General features: G+C 38.6%; 1 long non-coding RNA gene across 1 annotated transcript; it reads right to left on the bottom strand.

Annotated features, from left to right (window-relative positions):
- Nucleotides 1–7,617: 7,617 nt before the first annotated feature.
- On the bottom strand, nucleotides 7,618–12,022 carry LOC124254840. The gene is made up of 2 exons (XR_006892569.1): nucleotides 11,852–12,022; nucleotides 7,618–8,807 (listed from the first exon to the last, which is right to left on the bottom strand). It is a non-coding gene; the product is annotated as an uncharacterized LOC124254840 (long non-coding RNA).
- Nucleotides 12,023–13,175: the final 1,153 nt, after the last annotated feature.

Below are 13,175 nucleotides of genomic sequence, written 5' to 3'. Positions count from 1 at the left end.
ATTTTGGTGTCCTGAAATCACGATTCAGGTTGGTTTCATAACAACAAATATACACTTGCAGTCATTATCAAAATAAAAGCTTCGTCAAATTAAAATGATTTTCATGAAATTAATTTTACTGAACAGTTAGGTAAAATTGAGAATAATTCATGAAAGAAGTTGATTTGGATTATGAAGTGTTGTAGTAGTGTTAATATGTTTGCAGGTGTTTGCACAAAAGCACTGGATACCTGCCCTTCTCTACCAAGAAATGCTGCAAAGTAATTTTGTCGTGTTTCTACTTACACAACTTCTGCATAGACCTGCTTCTACCCCAACCAGAACCCATGGAGGAAGACAACACAGATGACTTTACCAAGGAGCGGTCAATGACGGCCACCAAGTCCGACAACACCTCATTGATCATTTTTTCACAGCATGAACATGGTGAGAAGTAGCATATTCACTTTAAAAAGTAATTACTAGTATATGTTACCTTCAACCATAAACAATGAATACAGGATAAAATCTCAGTTTTGTTTATTTTATACATGCACACCATTAAATATTGTTCAACTGCAGGAATGCATCAAATAGTACATCAATTGTTTTTTGCTAAATTATGTCACAATATTAAAAATAAGCCGCATTCTTTAATCAAAACTTATCACAGGTGTGATGAAATTTTCAACATTGGAATTGTACATCCTCTCCTTTAGCTCAAGACGCTGCCGGTCAAGTGCCAGTCTGTCCCTCTCTAGTGCTAGTCTCTCCCTCTCCCGGCCAGCCTCTGTGTCTCCACACTAAGCAGCTGTTGCAGCACCTCAACTTTGACTCCTCTACCTTCACCAGACCCTGCACATGGCTTGTGGACCCGCTTCTGGGGGTTACTGTAGAGGCTGATGTTCTTATACAGCTGAGGATATTGACATCGCTGTGCTTGTTGCTATCTTTTTTTGGGATGGGGGGATCACAGCACTTGCCACTGATGTTGTGGATGTACTTCCCGCATTAACTGATTCCACTGTTCTTAGTGCTAAAACATTGAACAAAAAGATGTTGAAAATGTTTAAATTCTTTACAACAAAACTTTACTTCAAATCTCATGAAATCATTGATATTTATTGTCTATGAAATTTGACATTGATTATGGGGTGTAAGAATACACAGACTTTCAATTTACTATATCTGGATATGAAAATGTAAAACATCCTTGGTGTTCACAATTTCTCATTATTTATACACTGTTTTGATAAATATGTACCTGCAGCACTTTCCTGAGGGAGACATGCTTCAACTGTTGAGGTTGATCTTCTATAAACAAAGTACATACAGGAGCATCATTATTTGATTAATTAATCAAAAATAGGTACAGATAATAAATCCCTTGATAAACAGTTACTTAAAATTACAGTTATACTCAAAATCTAATTCATATATCTTCATTGTTATGACCACTGGTTTTGGTGAAAAGGTGTCAAATTAAATTATAATTACCAAGTACAAAGTGGAGTTTCAATTCCACCATCAATTCCCTCAACCTGACAAATAGGAATGGTTGAGAGCACCTGAAAACATGAATTTGAACATTTGAAGAAAAGCTATAATTTCACATAAGAAATAAATTTGTGGTACATGTAATAAATGGCACTTTTGATATTCAAATGAATCATCTATTTAACCTCACCAGGTAATATACAACTTGTAAGAATAATATTTTATGCAACTAATTTTCTCTTGTCACAACTAAAAATACTACTCAACGAAATAGATTTATGATAAGGAAAAATTAAATTTCATCTTCCATTTATTATATCTGTGAAGTAAACATTTCATACCTTTTCATCCAGCTCATTGAGCATAACAGCAGAGGGACCACCGCCAGTCTTACAGGCCTCCTTTTTCATGAGCTGAGCTCTTTTTACCTGGCATCTGGAAATCAAATATTTCATATAGTCTTTTGGCCACATACTCATTACAGGTTCTGAATTTTAGGGGAACCTAGTTCATCACTTTGGTATAGAGACAATGTGATATACAATTTAAATCAGATGAAAGAATTTCCTTCTGGAAAAATGATCATGTGTACATAAAATTTTCATCATACACAATTTTCATGTGCGTCTTCAATCACTCTAGTCTCTTTCATTTACAGAATAACACTTTTGATCTGTAAATATTGAATACATGTACACTGATATCATTTTGTGACAGTCAGATGAGTTGGTTGGGTAAGTGTAAAATCATAATGAATCTTGAGGTGATAGATAATTTCAATTGTTGGTTGAATGTATTATTTTCAAGGTTAATCTATTCAAAGAAAACAAAAGGAATTTTTACCTTATGTCATTCCACTTCTTTCGGACTTCACACGCCGATCTCACACCAGCTGTGTGTTGGCACTTATTCTGAAATATTAGTATAGTATAGCATCAATATACTTATCATAAAATAATTATCTGTTTGCCATAATATCAAATTCTTTGAAGAATATGTCAATGATATATATTTCAATCATCATTTCATTATAGTCCATGTCATTGTTCTTGCTTCCACATGACTTCAGAAAATGGGTTATGAAACTTAAATAAAACCTTAATTATATTTCACTTGTCCATTTTGATTTGTTGTACATGGCTCCAAGTTGGCTGTTTTCATTAATAATTTATGAAATTTATGAATTAAAATCTAAAATATATATTGTGTTGATACTTAGTTCAATGGCTATAAACCTGTTTAAAAATGAGTCTGAAAGACAAATTATAAGTAGAAGTGCTTTTAAATTCACTGCAGACTCAAATCCCAATTCATAGTTTTAGTTTTTAGCCCTGTACATATCTTACTTTCCTCCATTTTTATTATCAGTTACATGTAATTTCTTTTTAGCAAACTTATGTGATCACTTACCATCTGATATTTCAAGTTGAAGAAAAAGTGTCCATCTTACCGTTACCCAGAGACGTTATACGTCTTTGCGTTACCGAATGTGGAATGCGGAAGTAAAGTAGAAATGATTGGGATGTTTACAAGCGAGAGTTACCTGCCCAATTTACCGGTGCAAATAGAATATGTTCCTGATGATAAAACGCTAAACATTAGGGATGCATATTAACGAAATACCACCGTAACTATGGTACTGTGTAATATGTAAAAGGAATATATAAACATGTTGAAAACACGGACAAAGCACTTACTTTGAAGCTATCTTCTCCTACATCGAATCTTTAGATTTCTTCGTCACTCCGGGTCGAAAGAAGCCGATAAAGGGAGTGATGGTGGACCCTTCGTCAATAAGAATGGCTACTTCCTCAGGAGAAAAATTGCTTTTTCTCCCTCGAGGAGTTCTTCTCCGCGATCACAGTTGGTTCTAAAGTTAAACTTCCATCGTCCTCTGCTAGGCTAACGAAAGGAGATAACTCGTGCCTCGCATTTTCTATCTCTCGCACGAAAGAGTCTCGATCTTAGCTAGGATCGGATCGTAAGATCGGGACCGGCTACGATCGGCCTAAAATCGGTTAGTGGAACGGGTGTAACTTTTAGCTAAGACGATTGTAAAATTGGCGTAACTTGCTAAGATTGATCTTAGTTAAGATCGGTTAGTGGAACGGGGCCCTGGGTGCCGTTCCACTAACCGATCTTAGCCCTATGCCAATCGTAAACCCCTAAAATCCCAATCTTAGCGTGACGTTACGATCGGCATACCGTTCCACTAACCAATCTTACCTAAGTCAATCGTAAAGTTAAGATTCAAAGTCTAAGTTGCTCATGACCAACTTAGGATGGCTAAAATCAATCGTAGAGAAACCAAAATGGTGACTTTCCTATTCTTTGTGAAAAATAAGAGCGAGCATTTCACCGTGGAAGCGTCCCCTAAAGTCCCCATGAAATGAATTTGTATATTTCTGTGATGTAAACAAACACTGCACTGAAGCCTTACAAATGTCAGGCCAGTCTGACCACTGTCGTCATGGGAACACAACCGAGCGAGTCGGTGTAACACATTTATTACAACAATATTGCAACGTCATGGTTAAGAATATAGGGACAGCCGTGAAGTGAACAATGTTCTGAAGCAAAAGATACAAATATGTTTGATTTCACTGCGCATATTTCGTGTGGGATTCTAAAGACAGGCCGCGTGTTATTCAAGACCACTGACAGATTCTACATACGTTTATATAGCCTCGTCACGCCTTCATTTATTCTGATTGACAAGGTTCAGGCACATATTAAAATCAAAGCTTACACTAATGACATTTTAAAGTCAGACTTAAAACCTGTTCTCAGTATATTACTTATAATCTCGGCTGTAAAATATTCTCGTGTAAATTATCTGTACACAGCGCTTTGAGCATGCCCAAGGATGTGGAATAGGCGCACTATAAATATGCATTTATTATTATTATATTATGCTTGATACCCAGCGTTCTCACGCACTTGCACCTGAAACCAAAGGTGCTCACTACCCTAATATTTTGCTCTAGGTTTTTCTCCCACGTTTACGCGGTTGGAAAAATACCCATGAAAGGCCAGGTTAGAATATTGAACTTCCATAACCCATGCCTGTCGTAAAGAGGCCACTAACGGGATCGGGTGGTCAGGCTCGCTGACTTGGTTGACACATGTCATCGGTTCCCAACTGCGCAGATCGATGCGCATGCTGTTGATCACTGGATTGTCTGGTTTTAGACTCGATTATTTATAGCTAAGATACATAGCGTTCACTAACATGAACGCTCATGCTGAAGTGAACGCTATGCATCTTAGCTAGATTATTTACAGACCGCCGCCATAAAGCTGGACTATTGCTGAGGGCAGCGTAAATCTAAACTCGCTCACTCACTCAATTGGTTCGTAAACTACTTCCATCATTTGCTAGACTATGCAAAGGGAGATAACTCGTGCCTCGCATTCCTCCTGGCTCGATTCCTCATATGGGTGAAATCTGTGTTTCGTGATATTGCCGGGATTTATCCAAGAGAGGGAGTAATACGGTACATATTGATAAATACAAATATATAAAGTGCACAGTTATAAACGTATATTCAGTAATTATACCCGGAAACGTAAGGAATGTGTTCTTTGTTTCACTGTAGCCTGTAACGCACATAGACATATTTTGTTTGTATATATTTGTTTCTTGGAAAAATAAATAATGTATTTAAAGTTTTAAGTGAACTTTATCCATATGATCATAAATGTAGGGATATGAGGGACTTATCGCCACAGGTGCCGCTATTCTCTGCCCGGAGTTGCCTCTCGAAGCGTGCTAATAACATGTAGCTATATATAACCATTATTGTTAATACTGAGCCTGACTATATCTACTTTTGTCAGCCATATCACCGTTTCACCAAACTTCTAAAACACCAGTCACAAACTTCTAAGCATCATAACAACGTGACACGTAAGAGTGAGTAAGTGAATGAGTGAGGGAGTTACGTTTACGCTGCTTTTAGCAATATTCCAGGCAATATCACTGCGGGGACACCAGAATGGGCTTCACACATCGTACCCATGTGGGGAATCGAACCCGGGTCTTCGGTGTGACGAGCGAACGCTTTATCCATTAGGCTACCCCACCGCCCCTAACACGTAAGAAGTAAGCCATGTTGTAGCTGTCAGGTTCAACGTTATAATATAAGTTATTATACGTCAGCGTATTTGATGTTAAACAACATTGCAGTTTTATTACCAGTCTCCGCTAGGATTCAGTACAAGTACACAACATTGTGTTTCAACAATATTTAGTTGTCGGAAATGTTTTACAGTCTAATTACAGTCTAATTACAGTAAGCAGTGGTTTGAAAGTTATTTGAGTTTGATGCTTTGTCCTCTCAAGTACAATCTTTACTCTTCTAGAACAGCTGTACACAAACCCTGCATAAAATGGAACTTAAAAGAGGGTACATATGTATTTAGACTATATTGGTGGGTAAGCACAAGTTTCTCACATTTCACGTCAAATCAAAAACAGCGCCTTTTCTTCTCCTATTTTTGAAATATTACTAGTGTTGCTTCCAGGTGACTATTATCATCATTATGACTTTCCCACAAATAACCACTGCTATTCCATCTTGCACACCTAATGTAACTTGTGTTGAGACTCTATTGTCTACTGTCATTGGCATCACTTCGCTGTAATTTGTTTGAACTCTTAAACCCAGCCAATTTTATGACATCTTTTGTCATCTTTTATCTCACGCTGAAGTTCTTTGCGTTAATGAACTCACCGTATCAGTGTGGAAGTCGTCAAGTGACAAAGAGCAATGTCATCACGAGTGACGAAAACATTTTCCACATTGGATAATTAAATATTTGTATAAACAAGGGGTGATCAGTTCTTTGTAAAATACAGCGAACATATGTATCCAATGTCAGTATAAAACACACAATGGTCGCATCGCCATCATTCTCTGTCATGGAAGGCCGCCATGTTCGATTAGGATCGAACGTCTGTAAACAAATGTGATGGCAAAACAAATGGCAAAACATGTCCAGAAAGATTTATTGTTTCAGGAACAGCGGATACGTGACGCCCAAACTGACGTAAAAAGAACAACAATGTTTGAGTGTAAACATGCCATTATATTGGATTATTGGAGATTGCTTTGTCAGAAACGGAAACGTACTGTTTGGGGCTCCATACCATGAAGGTATAGCCTCCGACATATCGGACCATCAAGTGTAATGGTGGTAAACGTACTGTATTTTCTTTTCAACGTAGAGTTACTGTAGCTGTAGAGTTACTGTAGCTGTAGAGTTACTGTAGCTGTAGAGTTACTGTACCCGTAGAGTTACTGTACCTGTAGAGTTACTGTACCTGTAGAGTTACTGTAGCTGTAGAGTTACTGTAGCTGTAGAGTTACTGTACCCGTAGAGTTACTGTACCTGTAGAGTTACTGAACCTGTAGAGTTACTGTACCTGTAGAGTTACTGTACCTGTAGAGTTACTGAACCTGTAGAGTTACTGTACCTGTAGAGTTACTGTACCTGTAAAGGTATATGCCCTAGACGTCCCTAGTGGCGCGCCTGTTCCAGATTAGCGCACTCAGATAACCAGATCGACGAAAGTTGATGATATTATATCACATTAAACCCATTATGAGGTAATACTTCAATTTCAATTATATATTCATGTCAACTCTCTCTTTATTCCATTACTGAAGAGGCCACAGGCCTATAGTACAAAGTATGAGAACAATAATGGCTTACAATCACAATGTCTGCAAACGTTGTTTTCTTTGTTCAGAAGCATGGTGGATATACATACCAAGTTAACGAATATAAGTTGTATTATTAGAGTTCATTAACAAATTAAATTGGTAGGATATGAATGGTAATATTGTGGTAGATATTTTGTCCTTATATCAGTATAGTAAAGACATACCAGCAAAAAGTGGAACTCATTCAGGAAATAAGAAACCTTTCTTTACATCCAAAGGCGACAGTAAAGCTTCATGAAATCCACTTGGTCGATATGTTTTCTTTAGAAATACCCCAACTTCATGCAAATATTTATGACAACTGATGTGCCAGTCGAGACGCTGAATTATGGGTTTTCATATCTGTGTGGTGTATTGTTCCATCCTTTGAAATGGGCGTTCAAGCACCACAGAGACTACATCACAAGACGAATACAGCCACGAAAAGTATTTATTTTCAGTTGGAGCATATGTTATTGTAACGCTATCACCAAGGTGAAGGCAGGCAAACACAAAGAAATGACTGCAGGAATTCAATACATTATTGATAACCAATCAACTCTTGAGCTTAGCAAAGAAAAACAATCATAATCTAAAAAAAAACGTAATTGGATGCATAGTAAATATTTAATAATTGGTTGCTCTGTCTTGTTCCTTACAGCCTAATTACTGTCGTCGTAAAAGTACATGTACACTGTCTAGTATTTAAACAGCCCTTATAACGGTTAATATACGATATGCCTACGTTTGGGTTTGGACTTTGATAATAAACAGAACTCAATGTAATATTGTTCGACAGGAGCATGACTGTATATATACACAAGGTATGGTCCGGATGAGCGTGAAAATAGAATGTTGTTGAAAACACCGACCACTGCGTACTGAAGAAACACCTGCGTATATCCTTCAGCATAGTACAGGTGTTCATATGGTACAATTTAAAGTTACGTCCCTTGGGCGTGGTCCAGTCGTCGTCCTGTTCTGTCTCGGTGTCCCATATTGAATGTTCCTGCATTACGCCAGGCTATTCACCCATCAAGCTAACACACTGTGACCAATCTGGAGTAATGTTCAATGTGGCGTTAAACCAAACTCACTCACTCACTCACTCATTGGTCCAGATGTATGTTGTTTAACCTTGTTTTATCGTCCAATTCTCCAAACCTCCATTGCAGGCTTGTATTGAATTGTTGATTACTTCACTTCTCATAATTGTTTTCCAGTAGTTTGCACGATGTGAACTTGGCAACCCATTAAGGCTCAGTTGCCATTCTCTTCCTGAAAATATTAGTCCCTCTTTTTATTCCTCACGCTTGAGAGTCTATAGTACTGAACAACTCATCAGGGTATTGTCACTAACTATGAAGCAACTTTACTTATCACGGTACAAGTATGTTTTCGGACGAAGCGAGAAGTAGTTCGAAGCGTTAACCACGTCTTCATTCGTTGTTCCCGACCCGATGACCATCGTCAGTCTGCAGTACGTTGTACATATACATATATTTTGATCGTAACACAAAGCACTGAATGTACATGCTTGTTTTCATCATGCTTTTACTGGGATTATTGCTTTCTTCGCTTCCAGCCATTTAGGGCATACACCTGATCCAACTTTTCATCAGCCTGTAAAATAGGAAGTACAAAAATTTTAGGACGGTGAAGAATCTTCTTTCAAATCTCTCCTTACTTTATACGAAAATATTTTGTTGCTTTTGGCTATGTGGTACTTTGATGACGAACGTTGTGCTACATCAATAATCTGTAATCAATTGTGTACACTCTGTCATATATGCACTATTTTAGCCATATTTTGATTTCACAACTTGGCAGAAAATTCGACAATATGACAATTAGAAATTGGAGGCTTTTATAGTTCGACAATAACTCCGTTACCACAGAATTCTTTGTGAAGGAATCCACCTTATTCGTACTGGGGTATTCCCACTCTCACTGGTGTACTCCAAATATTTCTTACTGGGGTATCCCCACTAATTCCCACTTGGGCGTTCCCTCTAATTCCAACTGGGATGTTTCCTGTAATTCTCACTGTGATGTTCCCTCTAATTCTCACTGTGATGTTCCCTCTAATTCCAATGTGATGTTCCCTCTTATTCCAACTGGGATGTTCCCTCTAATTCCAACTGGGATGTTTCCTGTAATTCTCATTGTGATGTTCCCTCTAATTCCACTGTGATGTTCCCTCTTATTCCACTATGATGTTCCCTCTAATTCTCACTGTGATGTTCCCTCTAATTCCACTGTGATGTTCCCTCTAATTCTCACTGTGATGTTCCCTCTAATTCCACTGTGATGTTCCCTCTAATTCCACTGTGATGTTCCCTCTAATTCTCACATGATGTTCCCTCTAATTCTCACTGTGATGTTCCCTCTAATTCCACTGTGATGTTCCCTCTAATTCTCACTGTGATGTTCCCTCTAATTCCACTGTGATGTTCCCTCTAATTCTCACTGTGATGTTCCCTCTAATTCTCACTGTGATGTTCCCTCTTATTCCACTATGATGTTCCCTCTAATTCTCACTGTGATGTTCCCTCTAATGTTCTCATTCTGTGATGTTCCCTCTTATTCTCACTGTGATGTTCCCTCTAATTCTCACTGTGATGTTCCCTCTAATTCTCACTGTGATGTTCCCTCTAATTCCACTGTGATGTTCCCTCTAATTCCACTGTGTGATGTTCCCTCTAATTCTCACTGTGATGTTCCCTCTTATTCCCTCATGATGATGTTCCTCTAATTCTCACTGTGATGTTCCCTCTTATTCCACTATGATGTTCCCTCTAATTCTCACTGTGATGTTCCCTCTAATTCCACTATGATGTTCCCTCTAATTCTCACTGTGATGTTCCCTCTAATTCTCACTGTGATGTTCCCTCTAATTCCACTGTGATGTTCCCTCTAATTCTCCACTATGATGTTCCTCTAATTCTCACTGTGATGTTCCCTCTAATTCCACTGTGATGTTCCCTCTTATTCCACTATGATGTTCCCTCTAATTCTCACTGTGATGTTCCCTCTAATTCTCACTGTGATGTTCCCTCTAATTCCACTGTGATGTTCCCTCTAATTCTCACTGTGATGTTCCCTCTTATTCCACTATGATGTTCCCTCTAATTCTCACTGTGATGTTCCCTCTAATTCTCACTATGATGTTCCCTCTAATTCTCACTGGTGATGTTCCCTCTAATTCTCACTATGATGTTCCCTCTAATTCTCACTGTGATGTTCCCTCTAATTCCACTGTGATGTTCCCTCTAATTCCACTGTGATGTTCCCTCTAATTCCACTGTGATGTTCCCTCTTATTCCACTATGATGTTCCCTCTAATTCTCACTGTGATGTTCCCTCTTATTCCACTGTGATGTTCCCTCTAATTCCACTGTGATGTTCCCTCTAATTCTCACTGTGATGTTCCCTCTAATTCCACTGTGATGTTCCCTCTAATTCTCACTGTGATGTTCCCTCTAATTCTCACTGTGATGTTCCCTCTAATTCCACTATGATGTTCCCTCTAATTCTCACCTGTGATGTTCCCTCTAATTCCACTCATGATGTTCCCTCTAATTCCACTGTGATGTTCCCTCTATGTTCCTCACTGTGATGTTTCCCTCTAATTCCAATTCTCACTGTGATGTTTCCTCTAATTCTCACTGTGATGTTCCCTCTAATTCTCACTGTGATGTTCCCTCTAATTCCACTGTGATGTTCCCTCTAATTCTCATTGTGATGTTCCCTCTAATTCCACTGTGATGTTCCCTCTTATTCTACTGGTATGTTCCCTCTAATTCCCACTGGGATGTTCCCTTTAATTCCTCTGTGATGTTCCCTTTAATTCCCACTGTGACGTTCCCTCTAATTCTCACTGTGATGTTCCCTCTAAGTCCCACTGTGATGTTCCCTCTAATTCCCACTGTGATGTTCCCACCAAAGAATTCTTATTCCAATGTGATGTTCCCTCTAATTCTCACTGTGATATTCCCTCTAATTCCACTGTGATGTTCCCTGTAATTCCCACTGGGATGTTCCCTCTAATTCCAACTATGATGTTCCCTCTATTTCCACTGTGATGTTCCCTCTAATTCCCACTGGTATGATCCCTCTATTTCCCACTGTGATGTTCCCTCTAAATCCCACTGTGATGTTCCCTCTGATTCCACTGTGATGTTCCCTCTAATTCCCACTGTGATGTTCCCTCTTATTCCAATGTGATGTTCCCTCTAATTCTCACTGTGATATTCCCTCTAATTCCTCTGTGATGTTCCCTCTGTTTCAACTGGTATGTTCCCTCTTATTCCAATGTGATGTTCCCTCTAATTCTCACTGTGATATTCCCTCTAATTCCACTGTGATGTTCCCTGTAATTCCAACTGGGATGTTTCCTCTAATTCCCACTGGGATGTTCCCTCTAATTCCCACTATGATGTTCCCTCTATTTCCACTGTGATGTTCCCTCTAATTCCCACTGGTATGATCCCTCTATTTCCCACTGTGATGTTCCCTCTAATTCCCACTGTGATGTTCCCTCTAATTCCCTCCGTGATGTTCCCTCTAAGTCCCAGTGGGGTGTTCCCTCTGATTACCACTTTGGTATGCATGGTGTATGTAGGATGTATAACGTAACACCTTCCCGTAAACACTGTTCCACTGACCCACACATGGAAACTTGCTGCCCCATGACTGGCGATCCTCACTTCGTCCAGTCTGTACCGACACAGTATACTGTCTACTTTGTCGGCAATGTATTGTGGTACCACACTGGGCTCGAACTCGTGCATCAGTTGAAGTGGATTGTCCCGACCTGTCCGGCTGAGTACGGTCTGAACATCAGCCCAACACTGAAACGACAATCGGACCTCTGTCATTGAGAGATTTGCCCGCCACTTAACGAACTCCGTGATTGCCAACCCGTTTACGCAGGTCAGGTATGTTTTTGTGACAGTGACTTTCCTGTTAAATAAATACAATCTCCAGACTGTATACTACTTCCTATTCATGAACACCTGCTATCATCATCATTTGATAAATTTACAAACACTCTTGATGTTGCCCGAAAAATACATAATGGTACAATTGTGCAAGGCTTCATTTCCATCTATTATCATGGTATACCGAATTGCAAACTGATACTTGCAATTTCAATAATAAAGAACTCCAATTCCAATAATCTATTTGATGCAAGCAATTGAACAGCATTATATATCTGATTGATTTATTACATGGTTAGCTGAATATTAGTAAATCCCTACTCACACAAGATTCAGGACATGCCGTCGTTGGGGTTTGCATATCGATGATAAATATTCAATAAAAGGATATCATAACCAATTCATTTGCAACTATAGAGAACAGTGCCAATGGTTCTAATAATCCCAGTTAATTCTGATTCTGATCTTCCTGAAATGTTTCTACCACAATATTCCCGTCTGCAGACAAATTAAAGCCCCCAATGAACATCCTAATGAATCGAAAATGCATTTTTACATATTTTGTCCAAGCAAATATGTACGGTAGTATCAGAAAATCACACAAAATTCTCACATCAAAACACAGACACATAAAAAATATTCAACTCAAACACACAAAACAGTTATATTAAACACGTGAAGTAGTTATATTAAATGTATTTTAAATGATTTGTGGAATCTTCAGCGCGACAAGAGGGGAGAATCATGCAGAATAATCTATAAGAAATCAATGCTTCTTTCAATGAAAGACGTGGGCCCATTCAATCTAGTCCAGTCAATACTGTCATATTGATCTGGCTTTTGATGTTCACAGGAAGGCTCTAAATTTTGACATCGTCAGTAAATAAAACATGCCGTAACTCTGCAGGCTATGAGAAACCAATAGTGACAGGAAACGACAGTTACTATCAGCCCATTCTCTTCCCACAGAGGTTACTTGTCATATATTCGTAGGAAGATATGACAACCTCTGTGGGAAGAGAATGCTATCAGTCCGATCCTAACAATA

This window comes from Haliotis rubra, unplaced genomic scaffold (genome assembly GCF_003918875.1).
Source record: "Haliotis rubra isolate DU_JTF1 unplaced genomic scaffold, ASM391887v1 Scf115, whole genome shotgun sequence".
NCBI classification, from domain to species: Eukaryota; Metazoa; Mollusca; class Gastropoda; order Lepetellida; family Haliotidae; genus Haliotis; species Haliotis rubra.
Note: the sequence above shows the minus strand (reverse complement) of the source record. Positions and strands in the feature narration are given on the sequence as shown.